Source organism: Microcebus murinus, chromosome 8, assembly GCF_040939455.1.
Source record: "Microcebus murinus isolate Inina chromosome 8, M.murinus_Inina_mat1.0, whole genome shotgun sequence".
NCBI classification, from domain to species: domain Eukaryota; kingdom Metazoa; phylum Chordata; class Mammalia; order Primates; family Cheirogaleidae; genus Microcebus; species Microcebus murinus.
Window position 1 is genome coordinate 1,363,286 of NC_134111.1, and position 20,430 is coordinate 1,383,715.

Sequence of the window (20,430 nt, forward strand, 5' to 3'; positions counted from 1 at the left end):
TGGGTAGTATAGACATTTTGATGATATTGAGTCTACCGATCCACGAGCATGGTACAGATTTCCATCTGTTTACATCCTCTGCTATTTCCTTCCTCAGTGTTTCATAGTTCTCCCTGTAGAAGTCTTTTACGTCCTTGGTTAAGTATATTCCTAGGTACTTTAATTTCTTTGTTGCTATTGTGAAGGGAATTGAGTCTTTGATTTGGGTCTCAATTAGATTGTTGTTGGCATATATGAATGCCTCTGATTTCTGTGTATTGATTTTGTATCCTGAGACTTTACTAAATTCATTGATCAGTTCCAGGAGTTTCTTGGTTGAATCTTTGGGGTTTTCCAGATACAGTATCATATCATCAGCAAACAGTGAAAGTTTGATCTCTTCTGCCCCTATTTGGATACCTTTGATTCCATTTTCCTGTCTGATTGCTGTAGCCAAGACTTCCAGCACTATGTTGAACAGAAGTGGAGATAGTGGGCAGCCTTGTCTGGTTCCAGTTTTAAGTGGGAATGATTTCAATTTTTCCCCATTCAGTATGATGTTGGCTATGGGTCTGTCATATATGGCTTATATCATTTTTAGGTATGTCCCTTCTATGCCTATTTTCATAAGTGTTCGTATCATGAAAGGGTGTTGAATTTTGTCAAAATCTTTTTCTGCATCTATTGAAAGAATCATGTGGTCTTTGTCTTTGCTTCTGTTTATGTGGTGAATTGCATTTATAGATTTACGTATGTTGAACCATCCCTGCATCCCTGGGATGAAGCCCACTTGGTCGAGATGGATTATTTTTTTGATAAGTGTCTAGATTCGGTTAGCTAAGATTTTGTTGAAAATTTTTGCATCTATATTCATTAGGGATATTGGTCTGTAGTTTTCTCTTTTTGTTGCATCCTTTCCTGGTTTTGGTATCACAGTAATATTCGCTCATAAAAGGTGTCAAGGAGGTTTCCGTTCTTCTCGATGTTGTGGAATAGTTTTTGCAAGATGGGTACTAGTTCTTCTTTGTAAGTGTGGTAAAATTCGGGTGTGAAGCCATCTTGACCGGGACTTTTCTTTTTAGCGAGATTTTAAATTGCTGTTTCTATTTCAGCTGTTGAGATGGGTCTGTTTAGGGAATCTATTTCTTCCTGGTTGCGCCTAGGGAGGCTAGAAATTTGTCCATTTCCTCCACATTTTCCAGTTTGTGTGCATAAAGATTTTTGTAGTATTCATAAATTGTATCTTGTATTTCTTTGTGATCAGTTGTGATTTCTCCTTTTTTGTTCCTGATGGAGCTTATTAGAGATTTCTCTTCCCTGCTTTTCGTTAGCTTAGCCAATGGTGTGTCAATTTTGTTTATTTTTTCAAAGAACCAACTTTTTGTTTTATTAATCTCCTGAATAGCTTCCCTGTTTTCAATTTCATTTAGTTCTGATTTGATCTTGTTGATTTCACTTCTTCTGCTGGGTTTGGGGTTGGTCTGTTCTTCTTTTTCCAGCTCTTTGAGTCATTTCATTGGATTGTCTATTTGTGATCTTCTTGTCTTTTGGTTATAGGCATTTATGGAGATAAACTTTCCTCTCAGAACTGCTTTAGCTGTGTCCCAGAGGATTTGATAACTTGTCTCTCCATTGTCATTTTCTTCATGGAATTTTTTTATTTCCGTCTTGATTTCTTCATTTACGAAGTAATCATTTAGTAGGAGGTTGTTTAATTTCCACGTTTTTGTGTAGAAATGTGAGTTTCTGTTAGGGTCGATTTCTACTTTTGTTCCACTGTGATCTGAGAAGGTACATGGTATGATTTCTAATTTTTTAAATTTCTTGAGATTTACTTTGTGTCCTAGGATATGGTCAATCTTAGAGAATGTCCTGTAAGCTGCTGAGAAGAAGGTATATTCAGTGGATTTTGGGTAGAATGTTTTGTAAATGTCAGTCAGACCCAATTGTTCTAGAGTTTTGTTTAAGTCCATTATATCCTTATTAATTTTCTGTTTGGAGGATCTGTGTCGTGCCATCAGTGGGGTGTTGAAATCTCCGGTGATTATGGAGTTGCTATTAATCCATTTGCTTAGCTCCAGTAAGGTTTGCTTTATGAATCTGGGTGCACCTAAGTTGGGTGCATATATATCTAAAATTTTTATCTCTTCTTGTTTAACTGTGCCCTTCACCATTATATAATGACCCTCTTTGTCTTTCACTACTTTTGTTGGTTTAAAAACTAAATCCTCTGAAATTAGAACTGCCACACCAGCCTTCTTTTGACTTTATTTGCTTGGAATATTGATCTCCATCCTTTTATTTTTAGTCTATATGCATCCTTGCAGGTTAGATGTGTTTCCTGAAGACAGCATATACTTGGCCTATATTTTCTTATCCATTCAGCCAGCCTATGTCTCTTGAGTGGAGAGTTTAAGCCATTCACATTTATTGAGAGAGCTGATAGGTAAGGTAGATTACTGTTCATTCTGTTTGGTTGGATGTTGTTGCTATGATTTCTGTCTTGAGCCATTGTAATATCTGGCCTTTAATATCTTTGGGTTTTGGTTGTTTTTATATTTGTGGGTTATTGTATGTTCCGTGCGTAACGCTGTTTTAAGTACTTCTTGTAGGGCTGGTCTTGTCTTGGTGAATTCTCTGAGGCTTTGCTTGTCTGAGAATGTCTTTATTTCTCCTTCATATACGAAGCTTAGTTTTGCAGGGAATAAGATTCTAGGCTGGGCATTGTTTTGTTTCAAAAGAGTGAGAATGAGGCCCCAGTCTCTCCTTGCTTGTAAAGTCTCATTAGAGAAGTCTGATGTTATTCGAACTGGCTTTCCCTTATAAGTTACTAGCTTCCTTTGTCTTACAGCTCTTAGAAGGGCCTCTTTAGTTGATACTTTGGTCAGTCGGATGACTGCATGTCGTGACGTCTTCCTGTTTGCATGGAATCTCCCAGGGGTCCTCTGAGCTTCTTGAACTTGTATATCAAGATTTTGAGGAAGGCCTGGGAAATTTTCCTCTATTATATCTTCAAACAGCTTGTCCAATCCTTGAGTGTTGTCTTCTTCCCCTTCTGGTAACCCTATGACCCTCACATTAGGTTTCTTCACATAATCCCACAGCCCTTGTAGGCTTTGCTCTTTTCTCTTGTTTCTCTGCATTTCTGTGACTGATTTATTTAATTGGAAGGTGTTATCTTCAAGCTCTGAGATTCTTTCTTCTGTTTGATCTACCCTGTTCTTGAGACTTTCCACTGTATTTTGTAGTTCCTTGAATTGATTCTTCATTTCCAGGAGTTCGGTTAAACTTTTCTTCATTGTGTCTATTTCTTTTTCCATATCCTGGAGGCTTTTTGTGGTTTCTTTGTGTTGGTTATTGAGTTGTTGTTGCAGCTCGGTGAGTGTTCTTATGATCCACATTCGAAATTCCTCTTCTGTCATATTGGTTGCCTAATTTTGATTGGTGTCCGTTTCTAGGGGGCTGGTGCTCCTCTTTGGGGGTGTGTTTTCCGTTTGGTTCTTCATATTTCCTGAGTTCTTTCGCTGATTTCTTCCCATGTCAATCAGTTGTTGTTTATTTCCTTTAGGTTATTGTTTGGGTATTCAAACACCTTGTTTAGTTTCTGAGGCGTTGCGTGGTGTCTGTGGGTGAGATTGGACCACTCCCTGTATATTGAGTCAGTGGGTGCCGTGGAAAGGCTGTGCAAGATGCCGTCCCTGTCACTAGGTGGTGTTTGTTTGGCGGAACAGGCTATGCTGTTGATTTTGTGTCCTGTTATCAGCTCTTGTTCTGGGCGGAGCTGGGTTGGGTAAGCCTGCCCTCAGGCAGTTAGCAGTGGTCAAAGTTCTGTTCTCTGCTTCCAGGAAAAGCTGTCAGGGCGGGGCTGGAATGGTCCCACTCAGCCAGAAAGTCTGGGTGTGGGAGTGGGGCTGTCTGAGACCCACAGTCTGGAGTGGGCCTGGCTTCTTTCCACCCTCCCCAACTCCGCAGCTACCCCTGGGCCTCTGCCAGCAGGCCAGACCACAAGCCACTAGGCCTCCCTGGACTGTGATGCCGGCGGGGAGGTTCCCTGCACAGGAACGCCACCTGGGCTGGGCACCCGACCTCCTTCTGGAAGGAGGGTTGCCCTCTAGGATGCTGATACGCCCCTGGAGGCACACACACCTCAGTAGGCTGTTCACGTATAACCCTTCTGTGCCCCAGGCAATGCTAGCCCTCGGTGCAGGGGATCTGGTCTGCAGGTCCGACCTCTGGGTCCCAGAGTTCCAATGTATTCCCACCAGGGAGAGGATTTCCGGTCCCAATTCACCCACAGGGAGCCCAAGCTGGGTCTATGTCTCTCAGCCTCTGAGTCGGCACCGTTCTCCTGGGAACACCGTGCCAGCAACACCTGGGAGAGCTGGCAGGTAGGGAGCTCACATTCTGAGTTCACCTGAGTCAGCTGTAGGGTCCCCAAAAGGAAGGTCCCGTTCCCTGGAGGTGCCTCTGGCTAGTGGCTGTATTGTCTCTCTGGGCAGCCGCGGGTAGGTTCGGCGGAGGGGAGGAGGAGGCAATATGGCGCCTGCCACGTGGCTCGGGTCTATGCACACAGAGGTGCACGGAGGACGTTGGAAACCTGGTGCCACGTCTGCTACAGGCTCACTGCTGACTGGCGGCGGCCGTCTCTGGGCCGGTGTTGCAGGTCTCTCCACCCGCTGGGGAGCCCACCAGCAGTCCCAAATGCAGGGGAGGGGAAACAGCAAATCCACCTACCCTTACCGCTGGTCTCCGGGCTGCTCCGGTGGTCTCAGCCTCCGGTTCTCCTCCGCAGCCTCCTCCCGTGGAGTCTTCCGGGGTCTCAGGACCCCTCCTTCCGGCCCTCGTCCACTGTATGCTCGTCTCCTTGCTTCTTTTTTCTATTTTCTGCTAGAATCTGTCTTTTCCGCAGAGACACTCTGTCTGGCGGTGTTTCTCGTCCGCCATCTTGCTCCACCCCTCTCACATTGTTGTTTTGACTTGCATTTCCCTGATGATTAGAGATGTTGAGAATTTTTTCATATGTTTGTTGACCATTCTTCTGTTTTCTTTAGAAAGGTTTCTGTTCAAGTCCTTTGCCCACTTTCTAATAGGGTTATTTGATTTTTTCTTGTTGATTGTCGGGAGTTTTAAGTATATTCTAGTTATTAGTCCCTTATGAGATGCATAGGATGTAAAAATTTTCTCCCATTCTATAGGTTGTCTGTTTACTTTCATGACTGTTTCTTTGGTTGTGCAGAAGCTTTGTAGTTTGATCATGTCCCATTTATTTATTTTTGTTGCTGCTTTGATTGCCTTTGGGGACATCTTCATAAACTCTTTGCCCAGGCCGATGTCTAGGAGAGTGTTTCCAACATTTTCCTCTAGAATTCTAATAGTTTCATACCTTAGATTTAAGTCTGTTATCCAGTGTGAGTTGATTTTTGTGAGAGGTGAAAGGTGTGGGTCCTGTTTCGCCTTCTACAGGCGGCTATCCTGTTTTCCCAGCACCATTTATTGAAAAGGGATTCTTTTCCCCAGTGTATGTCATTGTCTGCTTTGTCAAAGATTAGATGGCTATATGAGGATGGTTTTATATCAGGATTCTCAGATCTGTTCCACTGGCCAATATTCCTATTTTTGTGCCCATACCAGATTGATTTAATTACTACAGCTTTGTAGTATAGTTTGATATCTGGCATATTAATGCCTGCCATTTTATTTTTGTTGCCTAGAAATGCTTTTGATATTCTGGGTCTTCTTTGGTTCCATACGAACCATAAAATTATTTTTTCTATATCTGTGAAGAACGCTGATGGGATTTCAACAGGTATTGCATTGAATCTTTAGATCAGTTTGGGTAATATAGACATTTTAATGATGTGTCTGCCAATCCATGAGCATGGTATGGATTTCAATCTGTTTACATCCTCTGCTATTTCCTTCCTCAGTGTTTCATAGTTCACCCTGTAGAGGTCTTTCACCTCCTTAGTTAAGAATATTCCTGGGTAATATAATTTCTTTGTTGCTATTGTGAAGGGAATTGAGTCATTGATTTGGTTCTCAATTTGATTCTTGTTGGCGTATATGAATGCCTCTGATTTCTGTGTATTGATTTTGTATCCTGAGACTTTACTAAATTCATTGATCAGTTCCAGGAGTTTCTTAGTTGAATCTTTGGGGTTTTCTAGATATAATATCATATCATCAGCAAACAGTGAAAGTATGATCTCTTCTGCGCCTATTTGGATACCTTTATTTCCATTTTGCTCTCTGATTGCTGTAGGCAGCATTTCCAGCACTATGTTGAATAGAAGTGGAGATAGTGGGCAGCATTGTCTGGTTCCAGTTCTAAGTGTGAATGATTTCAATTTTTCCCCAATCAGTATGATGTTGGCTATGGGTCTGTCATATATGGCTTGTATCTTTTTTAGGTATGTCGCTTCTATGCCTATTTTCTTAAGTGTTTGTATCATGAAAGGGTGTTGAATTTTGTCAAAATCTTTTTCTGCATCTATTGAAAGAATCATGTGGTCTTTGTTTTTGCTTCTGTTTATGTGGTGAATTGTATTTATAGATTTACGTATGTTGAACCATCCCTGCATCACTGGGATGAAGCCCACTTGGTCGTGATGGATTATTTTTTCGATAAGCGTCTGGATTTAGTTAGCTAAGATTTTGTTGAAAATTTTTGCATCTATATTCATTAGGGATATTGATCTGTAGTTTTCTTTTTCTGTTGCATCTTTCCTGGTTTTGGTATCAGAGTAACATTCGCTTCATAAAAGGTGTCGGGGAGGTTTCTGTTCTTCTCGATGTTGTGGAATAGTTTCTGCTAGATAGGTAGTAGTTCTTCTTTGTGTGGTAAAATTTGGGTGTGAAACCATCTGGACCAGGACTTTTCTTTTTAGGGAGATTTTTAATTGCTGTTTCTATTTCAGCTCTTGAAATTGGTCTGTTCAGGGAGTCTATTTCTTCCTGGTTGAGCCTAGGGAGGCTGTGTGTTTCTAGAAATTTGTCCATTTCCTCCACATTTTCCAGTTTGTGTGCATAAAGATTTTTGTAGTATTCATAAATTATATCTTGTATGTCTTTGGAATCAGTTGTGATATCTCCTTTTTTGTTCCTGATGGAGCTTATTAGAGATTTCTCTTTTCTGCTTTTCATTAGCTTTGCCAATGGTGTGTCAATTTTGTTTATTTTTTAAAGAACCAACTTTTTGTTTTATTAATCTCCTGAATAGCTTCCCTGTTTTCAATTTCGTTTAGTTCTGATTTGATCTTGTTGATTTCACTTCTTCTGCTGGGTTTGGGGTTGGTCTGTTCTTCTTTTTCCAGCTCTTTGAGTCGTTTCTTTAGTCTATTTGTGATCTTTTTGTCTTTTGGTTATAGGCATTTATGGAGATAAACTTTCCTCTCAGAACTGCTTTAACTGTGTCCCAAGGATTTGATAACTTGTCTCTCCATTGTCGTTTTCTTTATAGAATTTTTTATTTCCATCTTGATTTCTTCATTTATGAAGTAATCACTTAGTAGGAGGTTGTTTAATTTCCACGTTTTTGTGTAGAAATGTGAGTTTCTGTTAGGGTTGATTTCTACTTTTATTCCACTGTGATCTGAGAAGGCACATGGTATGTTTTCTATGTTTTTAAATTTCTTGAGATTTACTTTGTGTCCTAGGGTATAATCAATCTTAGAGAATGTCCTGTGAGCTGATGAGAAGAACGTATATTCAGTGGATTTTGGGTAGAATGTCCTGTAAATGTCAGTCAGACCCAATTGTTCCAGGGTCTGGTTAAGTCCACTATTTCTTTACTAATTTTCTGTTTGGAGGATGTCTCTTGTTCCGTTAGTGGGGTGTTGAAATCTCCAGTGATTATGGAGTTGCTGTTAATTTATTTGCTTAGATCCAGTAAGGATTGCTTTATGAATCTGGGTCCACCTAAGGTGGGTTCATATATATTTTAAATTGTTATCTCTTCTTGTTGAAGTGTGCCCTTCACCATTATATAATGACCCTCTTTGTCTTTCACTACTTTTGTTGGTTTAAAAACTAAATCGTCTGAAATTAGAAGGCTGGCTGCCACCCCAGCCTTCTTTTGGCTTCCACTTGCCTGGAATACTGATCTCCACCCTTTTACTTTTAGTCTGTATGCATCCTTGCAGGTTAGATGTGTTTCCTGAAAACAGCATATACTTGGCCTGTATTTTCTTATCCATTCAGCCAGCCTATGTCTCTTGAGTGGAGAGTTTAAGCCATTCACGTTTATTGAGAGAACTGATAGGTAAGGTAGATTACTGTTCATTCTGTTGGGTTGGATGTTGTTGTTTTGATTTCTCTCTTGAGCCATAGTGATATCTGGCCTTTAATCTTTGGGTTTTGGTTATTTTTATATTCATGAGTTTCTATTATGGTGTTCCGTGTGTAACACTGTTTTGAGTACTTCTTGTAGGGCTGGTCTTGTCTTGGTGAATTCTCTGAGACTTTGCTTGTCTGAGAATGTCTTTATTTCTCCTTCATATACGAAGCTTAGTTTTGCAGGGAATAAGATTCTAGGCTGGGCATTGTTTTGTTTCCTAAGGGTGAGAATGGGGCCCCAGTCTCTCCTTGCTTGTAAAGTCTCATTAGAGAAGTCTGGTGTTATTCGAATTGGCTTTCCCTTGTAAGTTACTTGCTTCTTTCGTCTTATAGCTCTTGGAAGGGCCTCTTTAGGTGATATTTTGGTCAGTCTGTTGACTGCATGACGTGACGTCTTCCTGTTTGCAATGAATCTCCCAAGGGTCCTCTGGGCTTCTTGAACTTGTATATCGAGATTTTGAGCAAGGCCTGGGAAATTTTCCTCTATTATATCTTCAAAAAGCTTGTCCAACCCTTGAGTGTTGTCTTCTTCCCCTTCTGCTAACTCTATGACCCTCACATTAGGTTTCTTCACATAATCCTCAGCTTTTGTAGGCTTTATTCTTTTCTCTTGTTTCTCTGCTCTATCTCTGTGACTGATTTATTTAATTGGAAGGTGTTATCTTCAATCTCTGAGATTCTTTCTTCTGTTTGATGTACCCTGTTCTTGAGATTTTCCACAGTATTTTGTAATTCCCTGAGTTGATTCTTCGTCTCCAGGAATTCGGCTAAAATTTTCTTCACTGTGTCGAACTTTTAGTGAACCTTTGTTCCATATCCTGGAGTCTTTTTGTGGTTTCTTTGTGTTGGTTATTGAGTTGTTCTTGCAGGTGGGTGAGTGTTCTTATGATCCACAGACGAAATTCCTCTTCTGCCATTTTGGATGCCAGGCTTTGGTTGTTGTCTCTTTCTAAGGGGCTGGTGCTCCTCTTTTGGGGTGTGTTTTCAATGTGTTTCTTCATATTTCCGGAGTTCCTTCGCTGATTTCTTCCCATTTTGCTAAGTTGTTGTTTCTTTCCTTTAGGTTTTCGTTGGGTATTCACACGTCTTGATTAGTTTCTGAGCTGGTAGGTGGTGTTGCTCACTGGTGGCAGCTGTCGCTTGGCAGGTGTCTGCAGGTCTCTCTACCTCCTGGGGAGCCCACCAGCAGTCCAAGATGTAGTGGAGGGGAAACAGCCAATTCCCCTACCTTTCCCGCTGGTCTCCGGGCTGCTCTGGTGGCCTCCCGTCTTCTGCCTCCTTAATTACACAGGTGGAGATAGATGGCAGGAACAGGAGCAGTTCCTATCTCAGCTCCACCCCCAAGGCGGGGCTAGAAACTTTGGAGCCAAAGGCCCAGCTCCAAGTCACCAGAGTGTGTGGGTCATAAAGTCTCTCTGTCTTGTATTCACCAAAGGCAGCCTCCTACTAGGCTTGGCCCTGCCCAGGCAAACTCTAGGGCCTGGACACCGAGCACAGGAGACCTGTGCAGGTGGAGAGGGGCTTGAAGCCGGCAGGCCGGTAGTCAGACCCAGGGATCCCCGTCTTCTGTCTCTTTAATTACACAGGTGGAGATAAGCGGTAGGAATGGGAACAGTTCCTATCTCAGCTCTGCCCCCAAGGCGGGGACAGAGACTTTGGAGCCAAAGGCTCAGCCACAAGACACTGGAGCATAGTGGACATAAAGTCTCTCTGCCTTATAGCCACTAAGGGCAGCCTCCTATGAGGCTCAGCCCTGCCCAGGCGGCTTCGCACTCTGGACACAGAGCGCGGGAGACCCGTGCAGGGAGAGACTGACCAGAAGCAGGCAGGCCGGCAGCCAGACCCACCAGGCCTCGTCTTCTGTCTCTTTAATTCCACAGGTGGAGATAAGCAGAAGGAACCGGAGCAGTTTCTATCTTGGCTGCGCCTCCAAGGCGGGGATACAAACTTTGGAGCCAAAGGCCTAGCCCCAAATCCCCAGATGTGGGGGTCGTAAAATATCTCTACCTTATAACCACTAAAGGCAGCCTCCTACAAAGCCCAGCTCTGCCCAGACGGGCTCCACACTCTGGGCACAGCACACGGGAGACCTGTGCAGGGAGAGACTGACCAGAAGCGGGCAGGCAGGCAATGGGATCCACCAATCCCTGTCTTTCGTGTCCTTAATTACACAGGTGGAGATAAGTGGCCGGAATGAGAACAGTTCCTATCTCAGCTCCACCCCCAAGGCTGGGACGAGACTTTGGAGCCCAGGGCAGGGCTCCGGGTCGCAGGAGAGTGTAGAAGGCAATGTTTCTCTGCCTTAAACCCTCCAAGGGCAATCTCCCCTGTAGTACTGCCCCATCCAGGTAGGGTCCACTCTCTTAGCACAGAGTCAGTGCCACTTGTGCAGCAAGTTATGGTCCAATATGAAATTGGTAGAGCAGGGGCCCATACCAGCACTCTCTCTGCACCTCCCCTCCAAACCCCGACCCCAAGTCAGCGCTAGAATGCCAAGTCAGCCCTGGAATGCCAAGTCAGCGCTGGAATGCAGGGGTGGGAGCAGTGCCGGAGGGGCAGAGGGAGGGGGGTCCTAATGGATCAAGGAGTCTAACTTTGCGCACTCTGACCTCTCAGTGCTATCCCAAACCTCCTCTATATCCAAAGTCGAAGCCTCCTTCTGTGTAAAGTCCCCTTATCCTTGACCTGGGAGTGTTCTGCAGGGGGATGCCCGAGTGGGCTCTGGTTCCTGCTGCGCGGAGAGCGGAGAGTGGTTGCTGGGCTTGGACCCTCCCCCTCCTTATACTGCCGCTGCTGTGTGCTCTGGGGAACTCAGAGTGTTCCCTGCTCTAGGCTCCTCTCCACACGGCTTAGTCCTGCGCTGCCACTTCTCACCAACTTCAGGCACCTCCCGGCCTACGTGGAAGTGGAGCTCGGTGTGTGTGTGTAGGGGGGTGTTTCTCAGCACCGGGTAGGGCTGGCGCCACTGCCCACCAGCGGTGGCTTAAGCCGCGCCTCGCTCCCTCCCTGATGTGTGCCTCCGAATCCCCGAGTTTTGCGGAAGAATGATCGGTTCACCTTTGCTTTAGGCTGCAAATGGTCTTATCCCTCCGATTCCTGGTGGATGTCTGCAGGCTTGCGACGCTGGTCCCGTGGAAGTGCAGATCGCTCGAGTGTGGCTATCCGCTTTCTTTACTTTTCACTCTGGGAGCAGAGAGCCAGGAGGGCACCCCTACTCCGCCATTTTCCTCTCTCCCCACTCTAATCTTTATTATTTCCTTCTATCTGCTAGCTTTGAGTTTAGGCTGCTTTTCTTTTTCTAGTTCCTTAAGGTGTAAAGTTAGGTTGCTGATTTGAGAACTTCTTTTTTAATGTAGGCTTTTACAACTAGAAAGTTCCCTCTCAGCACTGCTTTCACTGCACCTGTAAGTTTTGGTATTCTGTTTTTGTTTTCATTCGTCTCTTAGTATTTTCTAATTTCTCTTGTGATTTCTTTTTTGACTCATTGATTGCTTAATACTGTTGTTTAATTTTCATATATTAATATTTTTAAATTTTTTCCAGTTCTGCTATTTCTAGTTTTATTCCCTTGTGATCAGAAAGGATATTTCATATGAATTAAGTATTGTAAAATTAACTGAGACTTGTTTTCTGGTCTATTCTGAGGAATTTTCCATGTGTATTCTACTATTGTTTGGTTGACTGCTCTATATGTTTCTGTTAGTTCTAATGTCTTTAGATGTTTTATTCAAGAATAATTTGTTCAAGACTTCTATTTCCTTATTGACCTTTTGTCTTACTGTTCTATTTATTACTGAAAGTAGGTATTGAAGTCTCCAACTATTAATATTATTGTAGAAGAATTTCTCAGTTCTCACTTCACTTCTGTCAAATTTTTCAACATATATATATTGAGACTCAGTTGATTGATATATATATGTTTATAATTATTATATCTTCTTGATGAACTGACCCTTTTATCAATCTATAATGTTCTTTTTGATCTTTGTAGCAGTTTTCGACTTAAAGTATATTCTGCTGATATTACTATAGCCTTCCCTAGCTCTCTTTCAGTTGGTGTTTGCATGAGATATATTTTTCCATTCATTTTTGAAGTATAGTTTTGTAACATGTAGAATTCTTGGTGGACAGTTTTGGTTTTTTTCTTGACCTTTTAAATATGTCATTCCACTGCTTCTGGCTTCCTTGGTTTCTCATGAAAAATCTGCCTTAAGTCTTATGGAGAACCCTCTGTGCATGGTGAGTTGCCTCTCTGTTGCTGATTTCAAGATTCTCTTTTTGTCTTTGGTTTTCAACCATTTGATTCTAATGTGTCTTAGTGTGGCTCTTTGTGTTTATCCTCTGTTGAGCTCATTGGGCTTCTTGGATATAAAGATTCATGTACTTTAGCACATCTTGGAAGTTTTCAGCCATTATTTCTTCAAAAATTCTTCCTGACCTTTCTTCCTTTCCTTTCCTTTTGAGAGCCCATTATGCCTATGTTGTTGTGCTTGATGGCGTCCATAGGTCTTGTAGGCTCTGTTTATTTTCTTCTTGCTTTTTCTCCTCATACCAGATAATCTGAATTGACTATCTTCAATTTCATTGATTCTTTCTTCTGTTTCTTCACAATACTGTTCAAAAATTCTATTAAATCTTTCATTTAGTTATCATACTTTTCAACTCCAGTATTTCTATCTAGTTCCTTTTTATACTTTCTATTTCTTTATTGATACTCAATGTTTGTTGGGACATCATTCTTCTGTTTCCTTTAGTTCTTTGGTTTCACTTAGCTTTCTGAACATATTTAAAATAGTTATTAGAGTTTTTGTCTAGTAAGACCAATGTCTATGCTTTCTCGGGGACAGTTTCTGTTAATTCTTCATCATTTATCTGTTGGAAGACATCTAGGTTGTCTCAAAAAAGTTTTTGGCATTTATGAATAATGTAGGTTTAATAACATAGTAAGTTTTCATTTCTGTGGGGTAACTACCCAAGACTACTATTTCTGAGTCATATCGTAGTTTTCTGTTTAATTTTGTAAGAACTTGACACATTATTTTCCAGAGATCTGTGCCATTTTACATTCCTGCCAGTGATATTTGAACAGTTTCTCAGCATCCTTGCCAGCATTTGGTATTTTGCTACTTTTTATTTTCATCATAGTAATAGTGGTGTAGTGATAGCTTATTGCAGAAATGATTTGTTCCTAAGGTGGTAAATGTTTTCCTGTGCTTATTTGCTTATTTGGATCTACAGCCTCTTGGGTGAAATGTCTCCTTCATTCTTTCACCCATTTTTAATTGGATAGTTTTTTCTTCCTCCCCTCAAACAATTGAGAGGCAGGACATGTTTGGTTTTTTCAAATGTTGATCTTTGGGAGAGAGAGGGAGAGACAGAGAGACAGAGAGCACACACATTATATGTATTCATATTTTAAATGCTAGTCTTTTATTGAATATGTGGTTTACAAAATTATCACCCATTCTGTAGATTGTCTTTACATCCTCTTACCAGGGTCTTCACAGAACAACAGTTTTAAAATATTGATGAAGTCAAATTAATCATTTTTTTTCCTTTTATGGATGTGCTTTTGATGTCATGTCTGAAAACTTTTTAGGGATGCCCTAGGTCTCAAAGATTTTCTTCTATATTTTCTTTTAAAGTTTTATCATTGTATATTTTCCAGTTAAGTTATGATCAATTTTCAGTTAATTTTTTAATAAAAATGTGATTTTTTTTTCATTTTTTGCCTATGGATGCTCTAGCACCACTTGTTGAAAAGACTATTATTCCTCATTAAATTTCTTTTGTATCTTTCCTAGAAATCAATTGGTTGTATTTATGTCAGCCTATTTCTAGGATCTCTCTTTGGTTCTGTTTATCTATGTCTATGTTTCCACCACCACACTGTCTTAATTTTTGTAGCTATGTTTTAGGCCTTAATGTTGGTTAGATTGATACCTTCTACTATATTCCTTTATTGTTTTATCTGTCCCATGACTAGTATTTTCCAGTAATAAATATTAAAATAAAATTGTCTTGTTTACAAAAATTTTGCTGGGAATTTGATGAAAATTACAGTAAACTTTTAGATTAATTTATGGAAAATTGACAACTTTACTTTCTCTTTCATTGACTCTTTGAGTTTTCCAATGAAAACACAGACATATCTTTTAATTTATTTTAGGTTTTCTTTAATTTAATTTCTTTCTTTATTAAAGGCTTTCTTTAATTTCTTTCATCAGAATTTTGTAATTTTCAGCATACAGATACTATACATTTAAAAAATTATACCTTTGTATTTAATTTTCCTAGGAATTGTTGTAAATACTGTGTTTTAAATTTCAGTTTCCACAAGTTGATTCTTAGTATATATAAATATGATTGATTTTTATGTGTTGATATTATATCCTGTGACTTTGCCAAATTAACTTAGTTCCAGGAAGTTGTTTTTTTAAATAGATTACTTGGGATTTTCTGTGTAGACAATCATATCATCTGAAAATGATGGGACAGTTTTATTTTTCCTTTCTAATTTGTATGCCTTTTATTTCTTTCCTTGACTTATTGCAGTGGCCAGGAATACTAGTAATGTGTTGAATAAGAGTAAAAAGGGGATATCATTGCTATACTCCCTATCTTAATAGGGATGATTCAGTCTTTCATTATTGTTAGCTGTGGGTTTTTTGTAGATTCTCTTCATCAAGTAGTGGAATTTTTCCTTTATTCTTAGTTTGGTGAATCTTTCTTTTTTTATATATCATGAATGTGTATTGGATTTTGCCAAGATCTTTTTCTATGGCAACTGATATAATCATGGGATTTTTTTTCTTTTTTAGCCTATTCATATGGTATATTACATAAATTCACATATGGTATGTTGAATCACCCTTGTATATGTGGAATAAGACCCACTTGGTCATGGAGTATCCTAATTTTTATACACTACTGGATTCATTTGCTAATATTGAGTTGAGGATTTTGTATCTAAGCTCATGAGAGATACTGGGTTCTTGTTTTTTTGTGTTTTCTTTGTACTGTTTTCATATAATTTTTATATAAAGGTAATACAGATCTCATAAAATTAGCTGCGAAGTGTTCTCTCCTCTTATGTATTTTTGAGCAAGTTGCATAAAATTGGTGCTTGCTTTGTTTTGAAGTCTACTTTGTCTGACATTAATATAACCAAATATTTTTGTTTGATTAATACATGGGGTATCTTTTTCATTTTTTCACTTTCAGCCTGAAATAACATTGATTAGAAGTGATTTTCTTATAGGCGACATTGTTGGAAGAGATGGTTATGTTTATGGCGTAGTTTATGGTGGTGGTTTCATAGATACTTAACTTCAAGTATCTCATTAAGATGAGCAGTTAAATAGGTGTACTTTTTTGTATTTATAAGAATCATTTACCTGTATTATTCCCAAGCGTTCAAACTAGAGACCATCCATTATCTTCTCTCTCTTTCTCTCTCTCTTCAGCTTTACTGAGGTATAATTGACAAATAAAAATTGTATATATTTAAAGAAATATGTGTACTTTTTGTACATCAATTATACCTCAATTTAAAAAATGATTTAAGACATTCATGAGAAATAGGATAATCTATTATATTTACCCCAAATTCTTGCCTATTCTAGTGTTCTTTCTTTATGAAGGTCCAAGCCTATATATTGTAATTATTTCCTTTGTGTTTAGATAACTTCCTTTAGCCATCCTTTAACAATAGGTTTGCTAGCGACAAATCTTTCACTTCTCCTCTAATTAAAAATGCCTTTATTTCTTGTTCATGCTGAAGGAAAGAAGATACTGACTTGGTGGTTAACAGTTCTTTTCTTTCAGTACTTAAAAAATGTGAGGCCACTTCCTTCTGTCCTGCATGGTTTCAGATGACAACTCCTTTGCCGTTAGCACTGGTGTTGCCATGTAAGTAAGCAATGCACATTTTCTCCCTGGCTGCTCTCAAGCTATTTTTCTTTGTCTTAAGTTTTCAGAGGCTCAATTATGATGTGACTTGGAAAACATTTGTTTGGATTTACCCTATTTGTGTTTCACTCACTGTCTTTGTTTAGGCTGCTACTACAAATTATCATTGATGGGTGCCTTAAATGAAAAACATTTACTTCTTACAGTTCTGGAGGCTGGAAGTCCAAGGTCAAGGTGCTGCTGGATTCAATCCCTGATAAGGACGCTCTCCCTGGTTTCCTGCCAGCTGCTTTCTTGCTGTGTCCTCGCATGGCAGACAAAGAGAGATTATGTCTCTCGTGTCTCTTCTACTAAGGGCACTAATCCCATCCATGAGGGCTTTTAACTCCCAAAGGTCCTACCTCCAAATACCATTTTAGATTAAGCTTCCACATATGAATTCTGGGAAGGCACAAACGTTCAGTCTATAATACTCAGCATTTTATGTTATTTTATTTTTTATTTCAGCATATTATGGAGGTACAAATGTTTAAGTTACGTGTATAGCCTTTCTCCCTCTTCCCACCGGGAGGCAGAGCTTCAAGCGTGTCCATCCCCCAGACAGTGCCCATCACACTCATTATGTATGTCTATACCCATCCCTTACTCCCCCCCCCCATCTGCCTGATGCCTGATAAATGTTATTCCTATATGTGCACTTAGGTGTTGATCAGTTAATACCAATTTGCTGGTGAGTACATGTGGTGCTTATTTTTCCATTCTTGGGGTACATCACTTAATCAAATGGGTTCCAGCTCTATCCAGGAAAATACAAGAGGTGCTATATCACCATTGTTTCTTATAGCTGAATAGTAGTACTCCATGGTATACATATACCACATTTTATTAATCCACTCATGTATTGATGGGCACCTGGGTTGTTTCCACATCTTTGCAATTGTGAATTGTGCTACTATAAACATTCGAGTGCAGGTGTCTTTTTCATAAAGTGACTTTTGATCTTTTGGGTAGATGCCCAGTAGTGGAATTGCTGGATCAAATGGTAGATCTACTTGTATCGCTTTAAGGTATCTCCATATAGGTTTCCACAGAGGTTGAACTAGTTAGCAGTCCCACCAGCAATGTAGGAGTGTTCCTCTCTCTCTCCATCCACGCCAACATTTATTGTTTTTGGACTTGTTAATAAAGGCCATTCTCACTGGAGATAGTGATATCTCATTGTGGTTTTGATTTGCATTTCCCTGATGATTAGAGATGTTGAGCATTTTTTCATATGTTTGTTGGCCATTCTTCTGTCTTCTTTTGGAAAGTGTTTGTTCATGTCCTTTTCCCACTTTTTGATAGGGTTGTTTTTCCTTGCTGATTTTGCTAAGTTCTAAATAGATTCTAGTTATCAGCTCTTTATCGGATGTGTAGCTTGCGAAAATTTTCTCCCATTCTGTGGGTTGCCTGTTTGCTCTCTTGACAGTTTCTTTGGCTGTGCAGAAGCTTTTTAATTTGATCAGGTCCCATTTATTTATTTTTGTTGATGCTATTATTGCCTTTGGGGTCGTCTTCATAAATTCTTTGCCTAGGCCAATGTCTAGAAGAGTATTTCCACGTTTTCCTCTATAATCCTAATAGTTTCATACCTTAGGTTTAAGTTTTTTACCCAGAGTGAGTTGATTTTTGTGAGAGGTGAAAGGTGTGGATCTTGTTTCAGTCTTCTACATGTGGCTATCCAGTTTTCCCAGCACCATTTATTGAATAAGGATTCTTTTCCCCAGTGTATGTTTTTGTCTGCTTTGTCAAAGATTAGATGGCTATATGAAGATAGTTTTATATCTGGGTTCTCTGTTCTGTTCCACTGGTCAATGTCCGTGTTCTTGTGCCAATCCCAAGCTGTTTTAATTACTATAGCCTTGCATAGTTTGAAGTCTGGTAAATTGATACTTCCCATTTTGTTTTTATTGCCTCGGGTTTCTTTTGCTATATGGGGTCTTCTCTGGTTTCATATGAAGCAAAAATTATTTTTTCTATATCTCTGAAAAATGATGATGGTATTTTAATAGGGATTGCATTGACTCTGTAGATCACTTTAGGTAGTATAGACCTTTTAACAATGTTGATTCTGCTGACCCATGAGCATGGTATATTCTTCCATCTGTTTACATCCTCTGCTATTTCCTTCCTCAGTGTTTCATAGTTCTCCCTGTAGAGGTCTTTTACCTCCTTAGTTAAATATATTCCTAGGTGCTTTATTTTCTTTGTTGCTATTTTGAAGAGAATTGAGTCTTTGATTTGGTTCTCATTTTGACTATTTTTGGCATATATGAATGCCTCTGATTTCTGTGTATTGATTTTGTATCCTGAGACTTTACTGAATTCATTTATCACTTCAAGGAGTCTCTTGGTTGAATCCTTGGGGTTTTCTAGATATAATATAATATCATCAGCAAAGAGTGAGAGTTTGATCTCTTCTACCCCCATTTGGGTGCCCTTAATTCCACTCTCTTGTCTGACTGCTATAGCAAGGACTATGTTCCTGCACTATGTTGAATAGAAGTGGAGATAGTGGGCAACCTTGCTTAGTTTCAGTTCTAAGTGGGAATGCTTTCAATTTTTCCCCATTCAGTATGATGTTGGCTGTGAATTTGTCATATATGGCTTGTATCATTTTTAGGTAAGCCCCGTTTATGCCTATTTTGTTAAGCGTTCTTATCATAAAAGGCTGTTGAATTTTGTCGAATGCTTTTTCTGTGTCTATTGAGAGAATCATATGGTCTTTGTTTTTGCTTCTGTTTATGTAACACTCAGCATTTTAAATTTGCAGTTTTGCCTTTCACCAATATTGTGAAGGTTTTAGCCATTATTTCTTTGAGTGCTATTTCTATTCCATTTTCTTCCTCCTCTTCTTGTGGGACTGTGCTGTTTTGTTATTATCCAATATGTCTCTGAGACTGTTCAGTTTGTTTCCATTTGTTTTCTCTCTCTTGTTCAGAATAGGCAAATTCTATGGCCTGTCCTCAGGTTCACTGATTTTATCCTCTGTCATCTATACTCTGCCACTGAGCCCATCCAGTGGGCTTTATGTATTAGTTATAATTTTCATTTTTGTGATTTTCATTTGGTTCTTTTTCACAACTTCTTTTCCTTTACTGAGATTTATTGTTTTTTATTTGCTTCAAGAAAATGTGTATCCCCCTGCAAGGCTAATGCAGAAAAAGAAAAAAAATAAAAAATAAAAAAAAAAGAAAATGTGTAATTGGTTGTTCAAGCATTTCTGTGATAATTGCTTTTACCTGTCAGATAATCCAACATTGCATTCATGTCAGTGTTGTACATGTCTCTTGCATATTGATTGTCTTTTCTCATAAATTTTATGATTTTCCTATTTCTTGGTATAATGAATGATTTTTATTATTGCATTCTATACATTTTGGATATTACACTATGAGACTCTGCATACTATTTTATCTTCTTTTTAAAGCAGGCAATGCCCATGGGGAAAGCTGGGTACCAACTCTCTGCTTCAATGCAGCTGGGGAGGGGTGGATGTTCCACTCCCTGCTTCGCCCTGCTGACACCTTGCTGGTGTAAGTGGGACACCAACTCTACCACCTCACTGCTTACAAGTGGACAAGTAAGATCCGCTCCCTGCTAGGCCCTGCTGAAACTTGGAGTGGGAACAAAATGGAGTGCTAGCTAATCCCACCTCTCATCACTTTGTTCTGTGCCATTGCTGTAGGTAGGTGTGTAGGTTCATCTCTCCAGGACTTTCTGACACCGGGGGTGGGGAGAAATTGCAGTAGTGACTAGCCCTGATTTACACATTGTCAGTCTTGTTGATGCTGGGGGGTGGAGGCTCACCCCACCTGCACCCCTCTGACACTGGAGTTAGGGCAGTGGCTTAGCTCACCATTGGACCCCACTGACACAGCCCTGTTGGAGAATTGAAGAACACCTGCTTCTATCAGGCAGGTAACAGAAAATCATCTCCCTACATAGACAACCAACACTGTCCCAGAAAAGAATCAGGGTGCCACCTGCTTCTACCAGGTAAGGGATGGAAGATATGCTGCCCACTGGGTTCCACTGACACTATGCTGGCAGGTGAACTAGATCACTGTTGCCTGTTTCCCCCAGGTAGTGGATGGCCTGTATGCTCCCTGCTTTGCCTGCCAATACCACCTAACATGGAAATTGGAGTGCCACCAGCTTCAGCCA